At 41.1% G+C, this 11,685-nt stretch overlaps 1 non-coding gene and 1 pseudogene across 1 annotated transcript; both read right to left on the bottom strand.

The window, feature by feature from the left end:
- Positions 1 to 8,940: 8,940 nt before the first annotated feature.
- On the bottom strand, positions 8,941 to 9,817 carry LOC133248654 (high mobility group protein B1-like; annotated as a pseudogene).
- LOC133248982 (U6 spliceosomal RNA) lies at positions 9,218 to 9,319 on the bottom strand. The gene has a single exon (XR_009736801.1). It is a non-coding gene; the product is annotated as a U6 spliceosomal RNA (small nuclear RNA).
- Positions 9,818 to 11,685: the final 1,868 nt, after the last annotated feature.

Here is an 11,685-nt window from a genome sequence, read left to right on the forward strand (position 1 = left end):
GGAATGTCCTGGATGTCAACAATCAGCTTGCAGACCCCACAGAAAGTTTTAGGGTTACATCATTTCTGCCCACATTCCATTGGCCAGAATCTAATCACATGGTCTGACATGCAAGGAATGATGGAAAACAAAGTCCTTTGCTAGAAGCCACATGTTAGCAGCAGCTCTATAATGTGCAAGGGGAACATAAGACTTCATGAAAAAGCTGGACTTCACTGCCACGGTGGTATTCATTATTTTATAAATTTTTGAAGATTTCAGAATATATATTTTTTGACCCTCAAGGTTCCACTGTATATCAACTACAGCATTGTTATAGTATGTTGTCTCAACTGTAAACTTCATATTGATAAGAAATGAGTCTTTCAGTCAAATCTCAACATGAATCAGCCATGACAGAAAACAGTAAAATTCTGTAAAGCAATTATCCTTCAATAAAAAATAAATTAATTAAAGAAAGATATAATCATCAAAAAAAAAAAAAAAAGAAATGACTTTCATCTTAACAGGTAAGAGCACACAGAAAAAGTCTAACCCCCTCCTCCTATTTTACACAAAAGTTGACATAGTGTACAATGTGTTCTGCGTCTTGCTTTTATCACTTAACAGTGTATCTTGGGACATTTCCAATGCCTTTACATAAAGAGCCTCCTCATTCTTTGTTATAACTGCATAGTATCCCACTATATGTATGCTTTGTCATTTCTTTAAGCAGGGACAGGTCCTATATCCCCAATGCCATATAGCACCCGATACGTAGGGAGGGCACTTTATAAATGTTTGAAAAATGAATAACTCTGCCCTCAAGAAGATGGTACTATAATAAAGCATACAAACCTAGACATGAAGAAGGCCAAGAACATGGTATATTACAGTACACACGACACATTAAACAAGCAGAGATAATTTATTTTAAAGGTAATTATTCAAGTGGGACATGATGTCTAAGAGCCCATGTTCTGAGCTCACATTCAGACCACCTGAGCTGCAGTGTGAGCTCTACCATTCACTAAGTATACAACCTTGGGCAAATGGCTTACTCTCACTGTGCCTCCATTTCTTCACCTTTCAGTTGGGCTAACTAAACGGGATAATACACATTAAAACTTTGCGCCGTTCCTGGCGTATCCCCAGCATTCAGTACAGGTTAGATATCATCTCAGATGAGATGGGGCTAACAGAGGCAGCCTCGTGGAGGTGTGTTTTGATGGGAAAGGAAGAGGGTGGTACAAATAATACAAAGGTCTCAGCAGGAAGGAATGCCGGGAGCAAAGGTGTAGCCATAGGATCCCTAAGGACCCTCTGGGGGATGTCAACAGACTCGTATTTGGGGCACAGACCGCTTCCTGTGGAGTAATGAAAAAACGAGATTGGTGAGATGTAGACTCTGACAGCAAATTGAAATTTGTGATTAATACCAGTGTAAGTCAGAGAGATGACATTGCATAGCTCTGTCTCAGGAAGATAATTTTAATACGCAGTGTTCAAGATAGATCAGAAAGACGAGGGAAAGAAAAAAACCAATACTGTGTGATGATCATTTTAGTGTTTCAAAACATCAAATCACCGTGCTGGGCCCCTGGAACTGACAGTGTCATGGGTAAATTTTTACTTTAATTTTCCTGACCAGCCACACCCATTAATAAAACAACTGATATTATGTTCCTACTTTGTGTTGACCCTTCATAAACTTGATCTCATTTTGCTCTCACTCAGCTCTGTGATGAAGGTATTATTAGCCCCATTGTAGAAACAGCCTGACTTGAGGAGGCTGGGTATTATGCACTGCCCACAGCTCCGAGAATAGAGAGTCACAAAGTGAAGTAGAACCTGAACTTGTCTGACTCCAAAGCAGAGGTGTGCTAGGACTGACACATACAGCCTTGCAAGAGCCGATAGGCAAAATTTCAGGAATTTCGTGAGCGTTTGTCAAGCAGTTAAGAGATACAAGCTTTTCAGTAATGCAAAACTTAAGTGATGCAAACTTACACTTAAATTATATTTAAAACAAGAGAATACTGAAAATTCATCACTTCCTAAATATTATCACTACCTGTGATAGTGTCTATGCTCTTAAGGTTATTTACATCTTTTGGATCTGTAGAGTGGAAATACTAAGTAATGTTATGCTACCCTGAATCTCTTCCCAGCTACAGTCAGTAAGATCATGTTGATAGCTTGAAATTGACCATGATGGGAGTATTTACAACATAACAAATGGGACACATTACAATTCAGGACTTGATTTATCATTTTGCCAATTGTCTAGACTTAAGAAGGTGGTGGGAAAATGTTAGGAATGTAGACTAAACTTAAAAGTGTGTTGTGTCTATAGCTACTACATTTTTCAAAACACAAAAACATTGAGGAATGATTCTTTCAGTATTAGAAGACTGTTATCTGATTCAGCAAGAAGTCACTTATGCTATTGACAAACCAGTGAAGTTTCAACATATGTCTTTGCTGTTCATTTTGCTCTTATTCATAAATGTAAACAAAAACACCAACCAACATTCATAACAAAACTGTAGTCTTTTGTCAACTGCAACCATAGGTTGGCTATGGACACAGAGTTAGGGAAAAACCCCAAGAGCTTTCTGTGAGAATGCATGGGCTAATTGGCTATATGGTTGTTGCCAATCAGTCTCTAAGTTGTGTCCAACTCTTTGCGACCCCATGTACTGCAGCACACCAGGCTTCCCTGCCCTTCACCATCTTCCAGAGCTTGCTCAAACGCATGTCCATTGAGTCAGTGATGCCATCCAACCATCTCATCCTCTGTCACTCCCTTCTCCTCCTGCCCTCAATCTTTCCCAGCATCAGGGTCTTTTCTAATGAGTCAGTTCTTTCCATCAGGTGGCCAAAGTGTTGGAGCTTCAACTTCAGCATCCAGTCCTTCCAATGAATATTTAGGTTTGATTTCCTTTAGGATTGACTGGTTTGATCTCCTTGCTGTCCAAGTGACTCTCAAGAGTCTTCTCCAACACCACAGTTCAAAAGCATCAATTCTTCAGCTCTCAGCCTTCTTTATGGTCCAACTCTCACATACGTACATGACTACTGGAAAAACCATAACTTTGACTATATGGACCTTTGTTGGCAAAGTGATGTCTCTGCTTTTTAATACTCTCTCTAGGTTTGTCATAGCTTTCCTTCCAAGGAGCAAGCGTCTTTTAATTTCATGGCCGCAGTCACAGTCCACAGTGATTTTGGAGCCCAAGAAGATAAAGTCTATCACTATTTTCATTTTTCCCCATTTATTTGCCATGAAGTGATGGGACTGATGCCATGATCTTATTTTTTGAATGTTGAGCTTTTAACCAGCTTTTTAACTCTCCTCTTTCACCCTCATCAAGAATCACTTTAGTTCCTCTTCACTTCCTGCTATATGGTCATTTACAACAAAGAGTGGTATATTTAATAATATTTGTAAGCTGTGTGCTACCTATCCTTTCTATCAGTAAAATTTCTAATAAACATATATATGTACATTTTTCTAGAAAGCCAGTTGCTGAACATTTATCAACCCTTCAGCACTCTAAGTTGTCACATCACCTTGCCTCCCAATGGGAGAGGGAGACCAACTGTGCTTGTCTAGATCAAGTTAATGAATACCAGCCTCCATCAAACATAGTATACTTATTTTAGGCAAACTGTGCTATTTTCTTTTAACCTTTTCCCTGATTTTATTCTAGGTCCTTGAAATACATCACTTCTTATTTTCAGCCCAAATTATGCAAGTATGTAAGACTTCCTCTAATTCTGTAAATAGTAATTTTCTGACTCTGCCTTTTCCTTCAACATACTGATTCATCAGTTCTAAGATGCACTTTTTTTTTTCACATTCTAACATCTCTGAAATCGAGAATCTTCTTATAGTCACTGTTGGCCCGGCAGCAGCTGTGTCACTGCTTCCCATGTGTGAACTTGGCCATAGCTCTTCTACTGGCATCACTGCAGATGAGCTTAACTGATGTCTAAAACGTCCTTTACAAGGCTGCTCGCTGAAATAAAAGGTTACCGTAGTCACAGAACTGCAGAGAAACAGAGCAACAGGGACAAACTGGCAGAAATAAACCAAACATTTCACTATGGAGGAATGGCCAAAATGCTAATTCTCTTGTAAAGCCCAAGAGCTTTATAAGACCGAAGAAAGGAAGAGGCCCACAACTAGATGGAGTTGGGCTCCATTTTGCACCTGACATACATATATGAAAAGCAGTGTCAGTCAGAACATCATGCACCAAATGCAGCAAATAAGGGGAGGAAAAATGGCCAAATCTCTAGGAATAAGTAAAATTTGAGATTTGCTGAAATTTGATTACTAGTTTTATTTTCCTCTTCCATTCACGGATTTATATCATCAAACATTGCTTTGCATGTATCTCAAATATCATGTGTTTTGGTATTTAGCTAGACAAATATAAAAGCTACTTTGAAACCAAAAGAAGGCCATCTCCACATAGGATCTGTCCTAACTCTATATGCTTCTGTTTCAGTCTTCCCTCCTTTAGAATATAACAGCAACCAACTGCTTTTTTCAAATAACTTTTAGATTGATGCATAATGCACATATAAAAAATGCAAACATTGTAAAGGTGCAGTTCAAAGAATTACTACAAAGTAACCACCATGCAGGTTAAGAAAAGAACATCAATAGTGTCCCAGACAGGTCCCCCCCAGTTACTAACTCTACTCTCTTCCCCAAAGATAACCTCTAACAATATAGATTCATTGTGCCCATTTTTAAACTTTATATAAATAGAATGAGATAGTTTATATTGTTTACTTTCACTCAATAACATATTTCTGAGATTTATCATTAGCCCTATTCTCACACTGAATCAAACTTCAGGAGTGAGAAGGGAGAGTCAATGCTTTTCAAAAATATTGATAACCCTACTCTTAAGAGACTTTGGGTTTCCCAGGTGGTGCTAGTGGTAAAGAACCCACCTGCCAATGCAGGAGACATAAGAGATGTGGGTTTGACCCCTGGGTCGAGAAGATCCCCTGGAGGAGGGCATGGCAACCCACTCCAGTATTCTTGCCTGGAAAATCCAATGACTGGCAGGCTACAGTCCATAGGGTCACACAGAGTCAGACACAACTAACCACACACCCACACAAGAGACTTTGGGATCTTCTAATTGCTCTCTTCTCTTCCTCAATGTGAAAACATTGACCTTGCCTTGCACTTTTTCCTTTCCCTATATTTTTTTGAGCTGAATTCCCTTTCTCACCACTTCCCAGCACCAGCAGATACTAGATGCTTCCAGTGGGACCCCCAGACAGCACTCCCATCTCCTCGGCCTCCCCATCAGGAGAAGAGGCTTATTCCTTGCTCTTGTCATAGTTGGCCAGCACCCAGGGCTGGTATGGTGCCTCATAGGAGGGCATCCAAAAATCCAGGAGTTTCCTTCTACCTTGTTGCTCTGCCGTCCTCATGATGGCAGTCCTCATGTTCCAAGATCAGATCATATCAGATCAGTCGCTCAGTCGTGTCCAACTCTTTTCGACCCCATGAATCGCAGCACTCCAGGCCTCCCTGTCCATCACCAACTCCCGGAGTTCACTCAGACTCACTCAAACTCATGTCCATCGAGTCAGTGATGCCATCCAGCAATCTCATCCTCTGTCGTCCCCTTCTCCTCCTGTCCCCAATCCCTCCCAGCATCAGAGTCTTTTCCAATGAGTCAACTCTTCTCATGAGGTGGCCAAAGGATTGGAGTTCCAGCTTTAGCACCAGTCCTTCCAAAGAAATCCCAGGGCTGATCTCCTTCAGAATGGACTGGTTGGATCTCCTTGCAGTCCAAGGGACTCTCAAGAGTCTTCTCCAACACCACAGTTCAAAAGTATCCATTCTTCAGCGCTCAGTTTGAATATGCTATCTAGGCTGGTCATAACTTTCCTTCCAAGGAGTAAGTGTCCAAGATAAGGCACCACAGAATCGACCTTGTGAGCAGTAGGATAGGGAGGCGGGAGAGAAAGGCCTGTTCCTGTCTTTAAGGGTGCAGTCTGAAAATTGCACAGGTTACCTTTTCTCATAACAGCCTATAAGCCAGAACTTTGTCATATGGCCACACTGAACTGCAAGGAAGAATAAACAGCTATCTTACTTCTGGAAGACCATGAGCCCAGGCTTAGAAGAAGGGGAGAGCTTATGTTGGAGAGCAACTGGCACTCCCTGCCACCCCATCCTTGGAGTGAATGCCAGCTGAAATGCCAACACTTTTACTAGGCCCCCCTGCTGAATCCCCCAGTATCCAGAAGCACTGAATCCCAGCAGCTCTGCCTCTTAGCAATGATGCTCCTCAAAACATGCTCAGAACTCTTTGTACCTCTTGGATTCTTTCATCACTTCTGTGCACATGTCTTATTCCCCTACCAAATGTAAATCTCCTTGAGGGCAGGATCCAAGTTGGATTCAGTTTGCATTTTCCATGCTAGGAAGCAGTTCTTGCATTGAAATTGGTTCAAGTATTTATCCTGCCTTCCTGTGGGAACTATAAATAGGGATAACCAAATAGGTAAGGAGAAATTTCCTTTTATAGAAATATTCCAGCTAATATATAAAGAAGAAATGATAGGATTAAAATATCACCACTTCATAATTCCTAAAGAAATAATAATGGATTGAACATGACTGCTGACACCTCAAAAGGAGAGACAAACCTACACATTTTTAAACCTCTGCCATTTGGGGGCTTCCCAGGAAAAGCTGGTGAAGAATCCACCTACCAATGCAGGACACATGAGAGATGGGGGTTCAGTCCCTGGGTCAGGAAGCTCCCCAGGTGGAGGAAATGGCAACCCACTCCAGTATTCTTGCCTGGAAAATTCCATGAACAAAGGAGACTGGTAGGCTACAGTCTATGGGGTCACAAAGAACTGGACATGACCAAACACGTGCACACACACACACACACATAGTTATTAGTTTATTAGCATCATCCAGGACTCAGATGTTCAGTATTCCTCCTGAAATTACATAAAAATGCAAATGGAAAGAATCCAAGTCAAAATTATGTAACAAAACAGCACTCTATCACAAAAGCATGTTAAATTATAAGAATGTTATTTTAAAACACTGGCACTTTAAGAAAATGATAGTCTTGAAAACCACAGAATTGCCAAATTGCTCTCTAAACTGCTAAGCAGATAAACATATGACCCTAATGAATGAGCTTGAATTTTTTAAAAAAATCAAATTCAAATAAATCAGATAATTCACACTGAGATACAAAGTTTATGTATCTTATTCCCTCATGTCTATTGATTATAAAGGGGCAAACCATAATATAGGAAAATATACCTGATTTAAAGTGTGGTACACAATTTTAAAAGTTGACCCAATTAATTAAGTATCTTTAATGGAACATCTCAAGTTTCCTAAATAATCCACATTTAGATAAAAAGGAAAAGATATTTACAGCCAGCACTTTTTTCCCAGAGCCTCTGTCAATGTCAACAAAAAAACTTAATATATCAGTCTTGAATTTTAAGCTCACACTTCTGGGGCTACATTCTCAGGTTTTTAACAAGGGAACTGCAAATATAACTGCCCAGCACATGGACTGTTTCACTAGTCCCTCAGGGACAGACTTTCAAAATGCTTAATTCCAATAATCCCATGCTGTGAGTAGATGGGTTAGTTTTCACTTTGTAAGTGTAACTGGGCTCTGTGAACCGGATATCAACTGATCAAGATTTGAGCCTCGGTTATGAAGGAAATCTATCTCAATTCAACTTTTATTATCCTCATCATGAGTATGCAAGGTATGTAGACAAAAGCTTTTTATCAGCTAACTATATGAAAGATAAAACACTGTAATAATCCATGCAATCAAAAATGGGCAAAAGGAAAAGACTAGCTTCTGCTCAAGGAGAAAATTTTCAGACCTTCGGAAAGGACTAGAGAAGGCAATGGCACCCCACTCCAGTTCTCTTGCCTGGAAAATCCCATGGACGGAGGAGCCTGGTAGGCTGCAGTCCATGGGGTCACTAAGAGTCGGGCATGACTGAGCGACTTCACTTTTACTTTTCACTTTCATGCATTGGAGAAGGAAATGGTAACCCACTTCAGTGTTCTTGCCTGGAGAATCCCAAGGACAGAGGAGCCTAGTGGGCTGCCGTCTATGGGGTTGCACAGAGTCAGACACGACTGAAGTGACTTAGCAGCAGCAGCAGCACGGAAAGGACAATACTAATAAAAAGTTGTATTTGTTTAGAAGCATTCAGAATGTCAACAAAACAGCTGCAATTTTTTTTTTTTTTTTTGCAATTACAGGGTGGTGTTCAGTTAGCAGAATAAGAATTATTTCATATAAGCTTCATCAGAGACCACTGAAGATGAAAAAAACTTCCATTCCCATATATAACTAACTTGCGCTATGCACCAACAAGAACATGCTTTAAATTTCCAGGCAAATTTGCAACCCCCATGTAGTACCAGGCAGGGTTAGTAGCTGTTGAAAGTATCACTGGGACAGGGCCATCTAAAGACACATTTTGGTAGTATGTTAACTATATAAAAAAAAGACACTGTGCAGTTTAAAAACAAATCTTACACAGCCTTACATTCCAGTTTTTTTCTTTGAAAGGAGTGAGCTGTCCACATGGGGGTTAAATTCTTTATAGACAAGAGAAAAAAAAACTGGGTTAGAAGCAACTTATTCATCATCTTCCTCTTCATTTTCTTTTTTAAAAAACTGTTGCCTTATTTATTTCTGGCTGCACTGGGTCTTCACTGATGCAGGCTTTTCTCTATTTGTGGTGAGTGGGGGCTACTCCCTAGTTGCAGTGCACAGGCTACTCCCTAGTTGCAGTGCACAGGCTACTCCCTAGTTGCAGTGCACAGGCTACTCCCTAGTTGCAGTGCACAGGCTACTCCCTAGTTGCAGTGCACAGGCTACTCCCTAGTTGCAGTGCACAGGCTTCTCATTATGGTAGCTTCTCTTGCTGCAGGGCTCTAGGCTCAGGAGACTCAGTGGTTGCAGCTCTCGGGCTCTCCTCATATTCCTTCTTATTCTTGCTTTTTTCAGCCTTGACGACTCCTTTGGTTGCTGCACTGCGATAGTCACTCAGTCATGTCTGACTCTTTGCAACCCCAACTCCGAGCCACCAGGGAAGCCTACTATTAAGAGATATTTCTAAGTATAAAGACAGGTCAACTTAAAAAGTATCAGCAGATAAATGCTTGACTTTATCTTATAATCTATGAAAATACGGAAGCTTCAGGAACTAGCATGTCATCCTTGTGCAGGGCCATGCTGATCATCTGCATTGTTGCAACGTTAGTATATGCGCTCACTGTTGCCGCACCGAGTTTCCCTTTAGCCTGGCATGCAGCAATACTCTTCTCGTACTTTCCCTCCAGCTGAGCAGTCTTCTCACAAGATGCTTGGCATCTGCTGCAGTGTTAATCCACATCTCTCCCAGTTTCTTTGCAGCTTTGCCCGTGAAGAGGCCAGGGTGTTCTCCTTTGATCTTGGACAATACTCAGAACAAAACCAGGAAAAGGCCGAAGGAGGCCTCTTGGGTACATTGGGGTCTTTGAACTGCTTTTTTGTTTCCTCTTTAGGAGGGATATAAATTTTAATTTCTTCTTCATGATGGGCCTTGTCTGTCTGCCTTTGCCATGTCTACGAATGTCCCTTTCGCTTGAGCAAACGTGGTCCTCCACCTCTCTGCACACTTAGAAAACTCTGAGACGTTGACTGAGCATCTGGGTGCTTCTTCTTGTGCTCCTCCCAGCAAGTTCACACAGAAAATGCATATGATGTTTTTCTCTTGGCTTCTTAGGATCTCCTTGGCCCATGTTTAGTTATTTTTCTGCAGCCATGCACAGGGTCACCCAGTGCTACCCGGCTCTCACTCGCCCTGGTGCCATCTCTGAGAAACTCAACATACTGCGATGGCTGTGAGACCGGGAGCCAGACACAGCCTCCTCACTCTCTCCAATCTGTCAACAACCGTACATTTTGTGTCTGTCTGACAGGGTCTTTCAAAAATAGATAATCTGGGGACTTCCGTGGCAGTCCAGTTAAGACTTCAAACTTCCATTGCAGGAGGCATGGGTTCTACCCCTAGCCAGGGAACTAAGATCCCACATGCATTGAGGTACAGATGGAAAAATAAAATCTGAATTTAAAAGAAATATAGAGGAGGGGGGAATATTTTAAATAATACCATAAGTGGGAATCTCTAAAGGACAACTGACCTGGTTTCTTCAATATGTAAGTTGAAAGGAAAAAAGAGAAAGACAAAAGGGAAAAACCTATATAGATTACAAGAAGCTCGAAAGGTGCATCAGTCACTTGCAATATGTAGACCTTATTTCAGTTCAGTTCAGTCGCTCAGTCGTGTCTGACTTTTTGCAACCCCATGAATCGCAGCACGCCAGGCCTCCCTGTCCATCACCAACTCCCGGAGTTCACTCAGACTCACGTCCATCGAGTCAGTGATGCCATCCAGCCATCTCATCCTCTGTCGTCCCCTTTTCCTCCTACCCCCAATCCCTCCCAGCATCAGAGTCTTTTCCAATGAGTCAACTCTTTGCATGAGGTGGCCAAAGTACTGAAGTTTCAGCTTTAGCATCAGTCCTTCCAAAGAACACCCAGGGCTGATCGCATTCAGAATGGACTGGTTGGATCTCCTTGCAGTCCAAGGGACTCTCAAGAGTCTTCTCCAACATCACAGTTCAAAAGCATCAATTCTTCGGCGCTCAGCTTTCTTCACAGTCCAACTCTCACATCCATACATGACCACTGGAAAAACCATAGCCTTGACTAGATGGACCTTTGTTGGCAGAGTAATGTCTCTGCTTTTGAATATGCTATCTAGGTTGGTCATAACTTTCTTTCCAAGGAGTAAGCGTCTTTTAATTTCATGGCTGCAGTCACCATCTGCAGTGATTTTGGAGCCCCCCAAAATAAAGTCTGACACTGTTTCCACTGGTTCCCCATCTATTTCCCATGAAGTAATGGGACCAGATGCCATGATCTTCGTTTTCTGAATGTTGAGCTTTAGGCCAACTTTTTCACTCTCCTCTTTCACTTTCATCAAGAGGCTTTTTAGTTCCTCTTCACTTTCTGCCATAAGGGTGGTGTCATCTGCATATCTGAGGTGATTGATATTTCTGCTGGCAATCTTGATTCCAGCTTGTGCTTCTTGCAGCCCAGCGTTTCTCATGATGTACTGTAAACAAACAATGAAAATAACCAAACATGCAAACCTGAACTGAGTGAATATTTGATATGAAGCAATTATTGTTAATTTTTAAGGTCCAATAATGATATTATGGTTATGTCCTTGGTTAGGAGTTCTTATCTTTTGGAGATTCAAGTTGAAATATTTACAGATTAAATAACATAAAGCCATGGGGGAGGGGTGTATAGGTGAAAAATAGAAATGAGTTGATAGTTATAGTTGGGTGATGGGTACATGGAGTTTTATTATATATTTTCTCTACATTTATTTTTGCTTGAAATTCTCCATAATATATTTTTAATACAAAAAATGGCCTCCTTCATGGTGTCTAGATCAGTATTTACACATAGCAGGTACTCTGTGAAAAATATGTACTGAATTGTCAGACTGCATTAGCTTTAGGGTCATCTGGGCTCCAACACCCGTTTTCAGTGCTGATATTCACCCAATATCTTACATACAATGACCGCTTGCTGC

Source organism: Bos javanicus, chromosome 5 (genome assembly GCF_032452875.1).
Source record: "Bos javanicus breed banteng chromosome 5, ARS-OSU_banteng_1.0, whole genome shotgun sequence".
NCBI lineage: Eukaryota > Metazoa > Chordata > Mammalia > Artiodactyla > Bovidae > Bos > Bos javanicus.